A 10,371-nucleotide genomic window follows, 5' to 3' on the forward strand; every position below is an offset into this window, starting at 1 on the left:
GTCGAAAAGGAACCCCACCGTTACACACTGCTAAACCTAGCAACCCAAAAATTACTAACCCCATGAAATCTCTTTTCGATTTGGACAGAAAGACACCAAACCAAAATCAACTTATTGCTGAAAAAAAGGAATGGATCACCAACCCATGAAATCTCTATTCAATTTGGACAGACAAACACTAGATCACAATCAACTTATTGCTGAAAAAGGAACGGAACCCTGCCATCTAACTGAACATCTAGACTTCCCCGCAAAAAAAACTGAACATCTAGACAGGAAATCTACCCCCCTCGCCCCCATCACTACCATCTTGAAAATCCCCCTTGCATTTGTACACAAAAATCTCTCGCTTTAGGCAAACCCTAGATCAATGTATCACACAAACAAACAATGTGTGGAGCAAAGAATCAAACAAGCATGGGGAAAAGGGGACAGGCAAAAACCTGTTGCGGCTCTCTCCTCGCCGTCTTTGGTCGCGAGAATCGTTGCCGCCTGAAGGGATCACTGTCTCGGACAGGAGAAGGCGAGCGTGTTGGGGATCATTGCAGAAATTAAAAAAATTCTACGCATCACCAAGATCAATCTATGGAGTAACTAGCAACGAGAGAGAGGGGAGTGGATCTTCGTACCCTCGAAGATCGCGAGACGGAAGCGTTACAAGAACGCGGATGAAGGAGTCGTACTCGAAGCGATTCAGATCGCGGTGGATTCCGATCTTAGCGCCGAACAACGGCACCTCCGCGTTCAACACACGTGCAGCCCGGTGACGTCTCCCGCGCCTTGATCCAGCAAGGAGGAGGGAGAGGTTGAGGAAGAAGGCTCCAACAGCAGCACGACGGCGTGGTGGTGATGCAGTGGCAGTACTCCGTCAGGGCTTCGCCAAGCTCTTGCGGAGGAGGAGAGGTGTTGGGGAGGGGAGGGGCTGCGCCTTGGATGTGGTGCTGCAGTCCTCCCCTCGCCCCTCTATTTATAGGAGAAGGGGGAAGGGGGCCGGCTCCCTCTAGATGAGATCTAGAGGGGGGGGCAAGGGGAGGGGGCTTGCCCCCCAAGCAAGGGGGAGCCCCCTTTAGGGTTTCCCCCCTAACCCTAGGCGCATGGGCCCAAGGGGGGTGGCGCCCAGCCCACCAAGGGCTGGTTCCCTTCCCTCTACAACCCATGAATCCCTCCGGGAGAGGTGGCCCCTCCTGGTGGACCCCCGTAACCCCTCCGGTGGCCCCGGTACAATACCGGTATGCCCCCGAACATTTCCGGTGACTGTATGACAACTTCCCATATATAAATCTTCACCTCCAGACCATTCCGGAACTCCTCGTGACGTCCGTGATCTCATCCGGGACTCCGAACAACATTCGGTAATCACATACAAATCTTCCTAATAACCCTAGCGTCATCGAACCTTAAGTGTGTAGACCCTACGGGTTCAAGAATCACGCAGACATGACCGAGATAGCTCTCCGGCCAATAACCAACAGCGGGATCTGGATACCCATGTTGGCTCCCACATGTTCCACAATGATCTCATTGGATAAACCACGATATCGAGGATTCAAGTAATCCCGTATACAATTCCCTTTGTCAATCGGTACGTTACTTGCCCAAGATTCGATCGTCGGTATCCCAATACCTCGTTCAATCTCGTTACCGGCAAGTCACTTTACTCGTTCCATAATGCATGATCCCGTGACTGGCCACTTAGTCACATTGAGCTCATTATGATGATGCATTACCGAGTGGGCCCAGAGATACCTCTCCGTCATACGGAGTGACAAATTCCAGTCTCGATTCGTGCCAACCCAACAGACACTTTCGGAGATACCTGTAGTGCACCTTTTAGTCACCCAGTTATGTTGTGACGTTTGGCACACCCAAAGCACTCCTACGGTATCCGGGAGTTACACAATCTCATGGTCTAAGGAAATGATACTTGACATTAGAAAAGCTTTAGCAAACGAACTAAACGATCTTGTGCTATGCTTGGGATTGGGTCTTGTCCATCACATCATTCTCCCAGTGATGTGATCCCATTATCAATGATATCCAATGTCCATCGTCAGGAAACCATGACCATCTGTTGATCAACGAGCTAGTCAACTAGAGGCTCACTAGGGACATGTTGTGGTCTATGTACTCACACATGTATCACGGTTTCTGTTTAATACAATTATAGCATGAACAATAGACAATTATCATGAACAAGGAAATATAATAATAATGATTTTATTATTGCCTCTAGGGCATATTTACAACAGTCTCCCACTTGCACTAGAGTCAATAATCTAGTTACATTGTGATGAATCGAACACCCATAGAGTTCTGGTGTTGATCATGTTTTGCTCGCGGAAGAGGTTTAGTCAAGGATCTGCGACATTCAGATCCGTATGCACTTTGCAACTATCTATGTCTCCATTTTGAACATTTTCACGAATGGAGTTGAAGCGACGCTTGATGTGCCTGGTCTTCTTGTGAAACCTGGGCTCCTTGGCAAGGGCAATAGCTCCAGTGTTGTCGCAGAAGAGAGTCATCGGCCCCGACGCATTGGGAATAACTCCTAGGTCGGTGATGAACTCCTTCATCCAGATTGCTTCATGTGCTGCCTCCGAGGCTGCCATGTACTCCGCTTCACATGTAGATCCCGCCACGACGCTCTGCTTGCTGCTGCACCAGCTTACTGCCCCACCATTCAAAATATACACGTATCCGGTTTGTGACTTGGAGTCATCCGGATCTGTGTCGAAGCTAGCATCGACATAACCCTTTACGACGAGCTCTTCGTCACCTCCATAAACGAGAAACATATCCTTAGTCCTTTTCAGGTACTTCAGGATATTCTTGACCGTTGTGCAGTGTTTCATGCCGGGATTACTTTGGTACCTTGCTACCAAACTCACGGCAAGGTTTACATCAGGTCTGGTACACAACATGGCATACATAATAGACCCTATGGTCGAGGCATAGGGGATGACACTGATCTTTTCTCTATATTCTGCCGTGGTCGGGCATTGAGCCGAGCTCAATTTCACACCTTGCAACACAGGCAAGAACCCCTTCTTGGACTGATACATATTGAACTTCTTCAATATCTTATCAAGGTATGTGCTTTGTGAAAGACCTATGAGGCATCTCGATCTATCTCTATAGATCTTGATGCCTAATATATAAGCAGCTTCTCCAAGGTCCTTCATTGAAAAACACGTATTCAAGTAGGCCTTTATGCTGTCCAAAAGTTCTATATCATTTCCCATCAAAAGTATGTCATCCACATATAATATGAGAAATGCTACAGAGCTCCCACTCACTTTCTTGTAAATGCAGGCTTCTACATAAGTCTGCATAAATCCAAACGCTTTGATCATTTCATCAAAGCGAATGTTCCAACTCCGAGATGCTTGCACCATCCCATAGATGGATCGCTAGAGCTTGCATACCATGTTAGCATTCTTAGGATCGACAAAACCTTCCGGCTGCATCATATACAATTCTTCCTTAAGATAGTCGTTAAGGAATGCCGTTTTGACGTCCATTTGCCATATCTCATAATCATAGTATGTGGCAATTGCTAACATGATTCAGACGGACTTCAACTTTGCTACGGGAGAGAAAGTCTCATCGTAGTCAACCCCTTTAACTTGTCGATAACCCTTAGCGACAAGTCGAGCTTTATTGATGGTAACATTACCATCCGCGTATGTCTTATTCTTAAAGATCCATTTATTTTCTATCGCTCGCCGATCATCGGGCAAGTTTGTCAAAGTCCATACTTTGTTTTCATACATGGATCCTATCTCGGATTGCATGACTTCAAGCCATTTGTTGGAATCTGGGCCCGCAATCGCTTCTTCATAGTTCGAAGGTTCACCGTTGTCTAACAACATGATTTCCAGGACAGGGTTGCCATACCATTCTGGTGTGGAACGTGTCCTTGTGGACCTACGAAGTTCAGTAGTAACTTAATCCGAAGTACTTTAATCATCATCATTAACTTCCTCTCTAGTTGGTGCAGGCACCACAGGAACATCTTCCTGAGCTGCGCTACTTACCGGTTCAAGAGGTAGTACTTCATCAAGTTCCACTTTCCTCCCACTTACTTCTTTCGAGAGAAACTCTTTCTCTAGAAAGGACCCGTTCTTGGCAATGAAAATCTTGCCTTCGGATCTGAGGTAGAAGGTATACCCAATGGTTTCCTTAGGGTATCCTATGAAGACGCATTTTTCCAACTTGGGTTCGAGCTTTTCAGGTTGAAGTTTCTTGACATAAGCATCACATCCCAAAACTTTTAGAAACGACAGCTTAGGTTTCTTTCCAAACCATAATTCATACCGTGTCGTCTCAATGTATTTAGACGGTACCCTATTTAAAGTGAATGTAGCTGTCTCTAAAGCGTATCCCCAAAATGATAGCGGTAAATCGGTAAGAGACATCATAGACCGCACCATATCCAATAGAGTGCGATTACGACGTTCGGACACACCGTTACGCTGAGGTGTTCCAGGCGGCGTGAGTTGTGAAACAATTCCACATTTCCTTAAGTGCGTACCAAACTCGTGGCTTAAATATTCTCCCCCACGATCTGATTGTAAGAACATTATTTTTCTGTCACGTTGATTCTCTACCTCATTCTGAAATTCCTTGAACTTTTCAAAGGTCTCAGACTTGTGTTTCATTAAGTAGACATACCCATATCTACTTAAGTCATCAGTGAGGGTGAGAACATAACGATAGCCACCACGAGCCTCAATGCTCATTGGACCGCACACATCACTATGTATAATTTCCAATAAGTTGGTTGCTCGCTCCATTGTTCAGGAGAACAGAGTCTTGGTCATTTTGCCCATGAGGCATGGTTCACACGTGTCAAATGATTCGAAATCAGGAGACTCCAAAAGTCCATCTGCATGGAGCTTCTTCATGCGCTTGACACCAATGTGACCAAGGCGGCAATGTCACAGGTATGTGGGACTATCATTATCAATCTTACATCTTTTGGTATTCACACTATGAATATGTGTAACATCACTTTCGAGATTCATTAAGAATAAATCATTGACCAGCGGGGCATGACCATAAAACATATCTCTCATATAAATAGAACAACCATTATTCTAGGATTTAAATGAGTAGACATCTCGTATTAAATGAGATCCAGATACAATGTTCATGCTCAAAGCTGGCACTAAATAACAATTATTGAGGTTTAAAACTAATCCCGTAGGTAAATGTAGAGGTAGCGTGCCGACGGCGATCACATCGATCTTGGAACCATTCCCGACGCGCATCGTCACCTCGTCCTTCGCCAATCTCCGGTTATGCCGTAGCTCCTGTTTTGAGTTACAAATATGAGCAACCGCACCGGTATCAAATACCCAGGAGCTACTGCGAGTACTGGTAAGGTACACATCAATAACATGTATATCACATATACCTTTGGTGTTACCGGCCTTCTTATTCGCTAAGTACTTGGGGCAGTTCCGCTTCTAGTGAGCTTTCCCCTTGCAATAAAAGAACTCAGTCTCAGGTTTGGGTCCGTGCTTTGGCTTCTTCCCGGCAACTGGCCTACCGGGCGCGGCAACTCCCTTGCCGTCCTTCTTGAAGTTCTGCTTACCCTTGCCTTTCTTGAAACTAGTGGTTTTATTGACCATCAACACTTGATGTTCCTTTTTGATCTCCACCTCCGCTGATTTCAGCATTGAAAATACCTCAGGAATGGTTTTCACCATCCCCTGCATATTATTGTTCATCACAAAGCTCTTGTAGCTAGGTGGGAGCGACTGAAGGATTCTGTCAATGACCGCCTCATCAGGGAGGTTAATGTCCAGCTGAGACAAGCGGTTGTGCAACCCAGACATTTTGAGTATGTGCTCGCTGACAGAACTATTCTCCTCCATCTTACAACTGTAGAACTTGTCGGAGACTTCATATCTCTCGACCCGTGCAAGAGCTTGGAAAACCATTTTCAGCTCTTGGAACATCTCATATGCTCCATGCTGCTCGAAAATTTTTTGGAGCCCCGGTTCTAAGCTGTAAACCATGCCGCACTGAACGAGGGAGTAATCATCAACACGCGACTGCCAGGCGTTCATAACGTCTGCATTCGCCGGGACGGGTGCTTCACCTAGCGGTGCTTCTAGGACATATGCTTTCTTGGCAGCTATGAGGATGATCCTCAAGTTTCGGACCCAGTCCGTATAGTTGCTACCATCGTCTTTTAGCTTGGTTTTCTCTAGGAATGCGTTGAAGTTGAGGTTGACATGAGCATGGTCCATTTGATCTACAAGACATTTTGCAAAAGTTTTAGACTAAGTTCATGATAATTAAGTTCATCTAATCAAATTATTTAATGAACTCCCACTTAGATAGACATCCCTCTAGTCATCTAAGTGATATATGATCCGAGTCAACTAGGTCGTGTCCGATCATCACATGAGACGGACTAGTCATCATCGGTGAACATCTTCATGTTGATCATATCTTCTATATGACTCATGTTCGACCTTTCGGTCTCTTGTGTTCCGAGGCCATGTCTGTACATGCTAGGCTCGTCAAGTCAACCTAAGTGTTTTGCATGTGTAAATCTGGCTTACACCCGTTGTATGTGAATGTTAGAATCTATCACACCCGATCATCATGTGGTTCTTCGAAACAACGAACTTTCGCAACGGCGCACAGTTAGGGGGATGATGTCTACTACACAACCTTCTTCTTGTAGACGTTGTTGGGCCTGCAAGTGCACAGGTTTGTAGGACAGTAGCAAATCTCCCTCAAGTGGATGACCTAAGGTTTATCAATCCATGGGAGGCGTAGGACGAAGATGGTCTCTCTCAAACAACCCTGCAACCAAATAGCAAAAAGTCTCTTGTGTCCCCAACACACCCAATACAATGGTAGATTGTATAGGTGCACTAGTTCGGCGAAGAGATGGTGATACAAGTGCAATATGGATGGTAGATAAAAGTATTTGTAATCTGAAATTATAAAAACAGCGAGGTAACAAGTAACAACAGTGAGCGAAACGGTATTGCAATGCTAGGAAACAAGGCCTAGGGTTCATACTTTCACTAGTGCAAGTTCTCTCAACAATAATAACATAGATAGATCATATAACAATCCCTCAACATGCAACAATGAGTCACTCCAAAGCCACCAATAGCAGAGAACAAACGAAGAGATTATGGTAGGGTACGAAACCACCTCAAAGTTATTCTTTCGGATCAATCTATTCAAGAGTTCGTACTAGAATAACACCTTAAGACACAAATCAACCAAAACCCTAATGTCACCTAGATACTCCATTGTCACCTCAAGTATCCGTGGGCATGATTATACGATATGCATCACATAATCTCAGATTCATCTGTTCAACCAACACAAAGTACTTCAAAGAGTGCCCCAAAGTTTCTACCAAAGAGTCAATACAAGAATGTGTGCCAACCCCTATGCATAGGTTCATGGGCGGAACCCGCAAGTTGGTCACCAAAACATACATCAAGTGGCACATGATATCCCATTGTCACCACAGATAAGCACGACAAGACATACATCAAGTGTTCTCAAATCATTAAAGACTCAATCCGATAAGATAACTTCGAAGGGGAAAACTTAATCCATTACAAGAGAGTAGAGGGGGAGAAACATCATAAGATCCAACTATAATAGCAAAGCTCGGGATACATCAAGATCGTGCCATAGAGGGAACACACAAGAGAACACGAGAGAGAGAGATCAAACACATATCTACTGGTACATACCCTCAGCCTCGAGGGTGAACTACTCCCTCCTCGTCAAGGAGGGCGCTGGGATGATGATGAAGATGGCCACCGGTGAAGGATCCCCCCTCCGGAAGGGTGCCGGAACGGGATCCCGAGAGGTTTTTGGTGGCTACAGAGGCTTGCAGCGGCGGAACTCCCGATCTATCTTGATATTCGATGTTTTTAGGGTACATAGGCTTATATAGGCGAAAGAAGTCGGTCAGGGGAGCCTCGAGGGGCCCACGAGAGGGTAGGGTGTGCCCGGGGGGGCACGCCCCCCTATCTCGTGGCTTCCTCGATGACCCCCCGGCTTGCACTCCAAGTCTCCTTGATCATAATCTTTCCAAAAATCACGCTGCCGAAGGTTTCCGTTTGGACTCCGTTTGATATTCCTTTTCTTGGAAATACTGAAACATGCAATAAAACAGCAATATGGGCTGGGCCTCCGGTTAATAGGTTAGTCCCAAAAGTAATATAAAAGTGTATAATAAAGCCCATAATCATTCAAAACAGATAATGTAATAGCATGGAACAATAAAAAATTATAGATACGTTGGAGACGTATCAAGCATCCCCAAGCTTAATTCCTGCTCGTCCTCGAGTAGGTAAATGATAAAAACAGAATTTTTGATGTGGAATGCTACCTAGCATAATTCTCAATGTATTTCTCTTTATTGTGGCATGAATGTTCAGATCCAAATGATTCAAAATAAAAGTTCATATTGACAAAAGAAATAGTAATACTTCAAGCATACTAATAAAAGCAATCATGTCTTCTCAAAATAACATGGCTAAAGAAAGTTCATCCCTACAAAATCATATAGTTAGGCGATGCTTCATTTTCGCCACACGAAGATGTTCCCAACTTCTATACCCCCGATGACAAGCCAAGCAATTGTTTCGTACTTAAATAATCTCAAACTTTTTCAACCTTCACGCAATACATGAGCGTGAGCCATGGATATAGCACTATGGGTGGAATAGAATAATGATTAGGGATTGTGTGGAGAAGAGAAAAAAGGAGAAAGTCTCACATTGACGAGGATAATCAGCGGGCTATGGGAATGCCCATCAATTGATGTCAACATGAGGAGTAGGGATTGCCATGCAACAGATGCACTAGAGCTATAAATGAATGAAAGCTCAACAAAAGAAAACTAGTGGGTGTGCATCCAAATTGCTTGCTCACGAAGACCTAGGGCATTTGAGGAAGCCCATCGTAGGAATATACAAGCCAAGTTCTATAATGAAAAATTCCCACTAGTATATGAAAGTGACAACCTATGAGACTCTCTACATGAAAACATGGTGCTACTTTGAAGCACGATATATATGAGACTCATTACATGAAGAACAAGGTGCTACTTTGAAGCACAAGTGTGGAAAAAGAGATAGTAGCATTGCCTCTTTTATTTATTTTCTTTTTTTTCTTTTTTTTATTTTTTTTTCTTATCTTTTTTTTTCTTTTTTTTCTCTCTGGCCATTTTTTTTTCTTTTTGGCCTTTTTTTTATTTTTGGGCAATGCTCTAATAATGATGATCATCACACTTTTATTGATAATAACACATGAATTACAACTCGAAACTAGAACAAGATATGACTCTATATGAATGCCTCCGGTGGTGTACTGGGATGGTGCAATGAATCAAGAGTGACATGTATAAAAATTATGCATGGTGGCTTTGCCACAAATACGATGTAAACTACATGATCATGCAATGGCAATGTGACAAAAGTAATGTATGTCAAGATGATGATGAACGGAATGGTGGAAAGTTGCATGGCAATATATGTCGGAATGGCTATGGAAATGCCATAAATAGGTAGGTATGGTGGCTGTTTTGAGGAAGATATAAGGAGGTTTATGTGTGATAGAGCGTATCATATCACGGGGTTTGGATGCACTGGCGAAGTTTGCACCAACTCTCAAGGTGAGAAAGGGCAATGCACGGTACCGAAGAGGCTAGCAATGATGGAAAGGTAAAAGTGCGTATAATCCATGGACTCAACATTAGTCAAAAGAACTCATATACTTATTGCAAAAATTTAGAAGTCATTAAAAACCAAGCACTACACGCATGCTCCTAGGGGGATATATTGGTAGGAAAAGACAATCTCTCGTCCCCGACCGCCAGTCATAAGGATGCACAAGCCAGGTACACTTCATGCTTCAAATTTGTTACACAACTTTAACCATACATGCATGCTATCGGACTTGCTAACTTCAACACAAGCATTCATTAAATTCATAATCACCCAACTAGCATGAATTTAATATCACTACCTCCCTATCTCAAAACAATTATCAAGTATCAAGTTGATCATAGCATCCAATTCACTTCCTATGATAGTTTTTATTATACCCAACTTGGATGCTCATCATTCTAGGAACAATTTATAACCATAGCAAATACCATGCTGTTCTAAAAGACTCTCAAAATAATATAAGTGAAGCATGAGAGATCAACAATTTCTTCAAAACTAATCGACTATCATGCTCTAAAAGATATAAGTGAAGCACTAGAGCAAAAAATATCTAGCTCAAAAGATATAAGTGAAGCACATAGAGTATTCAAATAAATTTCAATCAAAGAGGCTTCTACCTAAAGGTGTGTTACAGCAAGGATGA

Source organism: Triticum dicoccoides, chromosome 3B (assembly GCF_002162155.2).
Source record: "Triticum dicoccoides isolate Atlit2015 ecotype Zavitan chromosome 3B, WEW_v2.0, whole genome shotgun sequence".
NCBI classification, from domain to species: Eukaryota; Viridiplantae; Streptophyta; class Magnoliopsida; order Poales; family Poaceae; genus Triticum; species Triticum dicoccoides.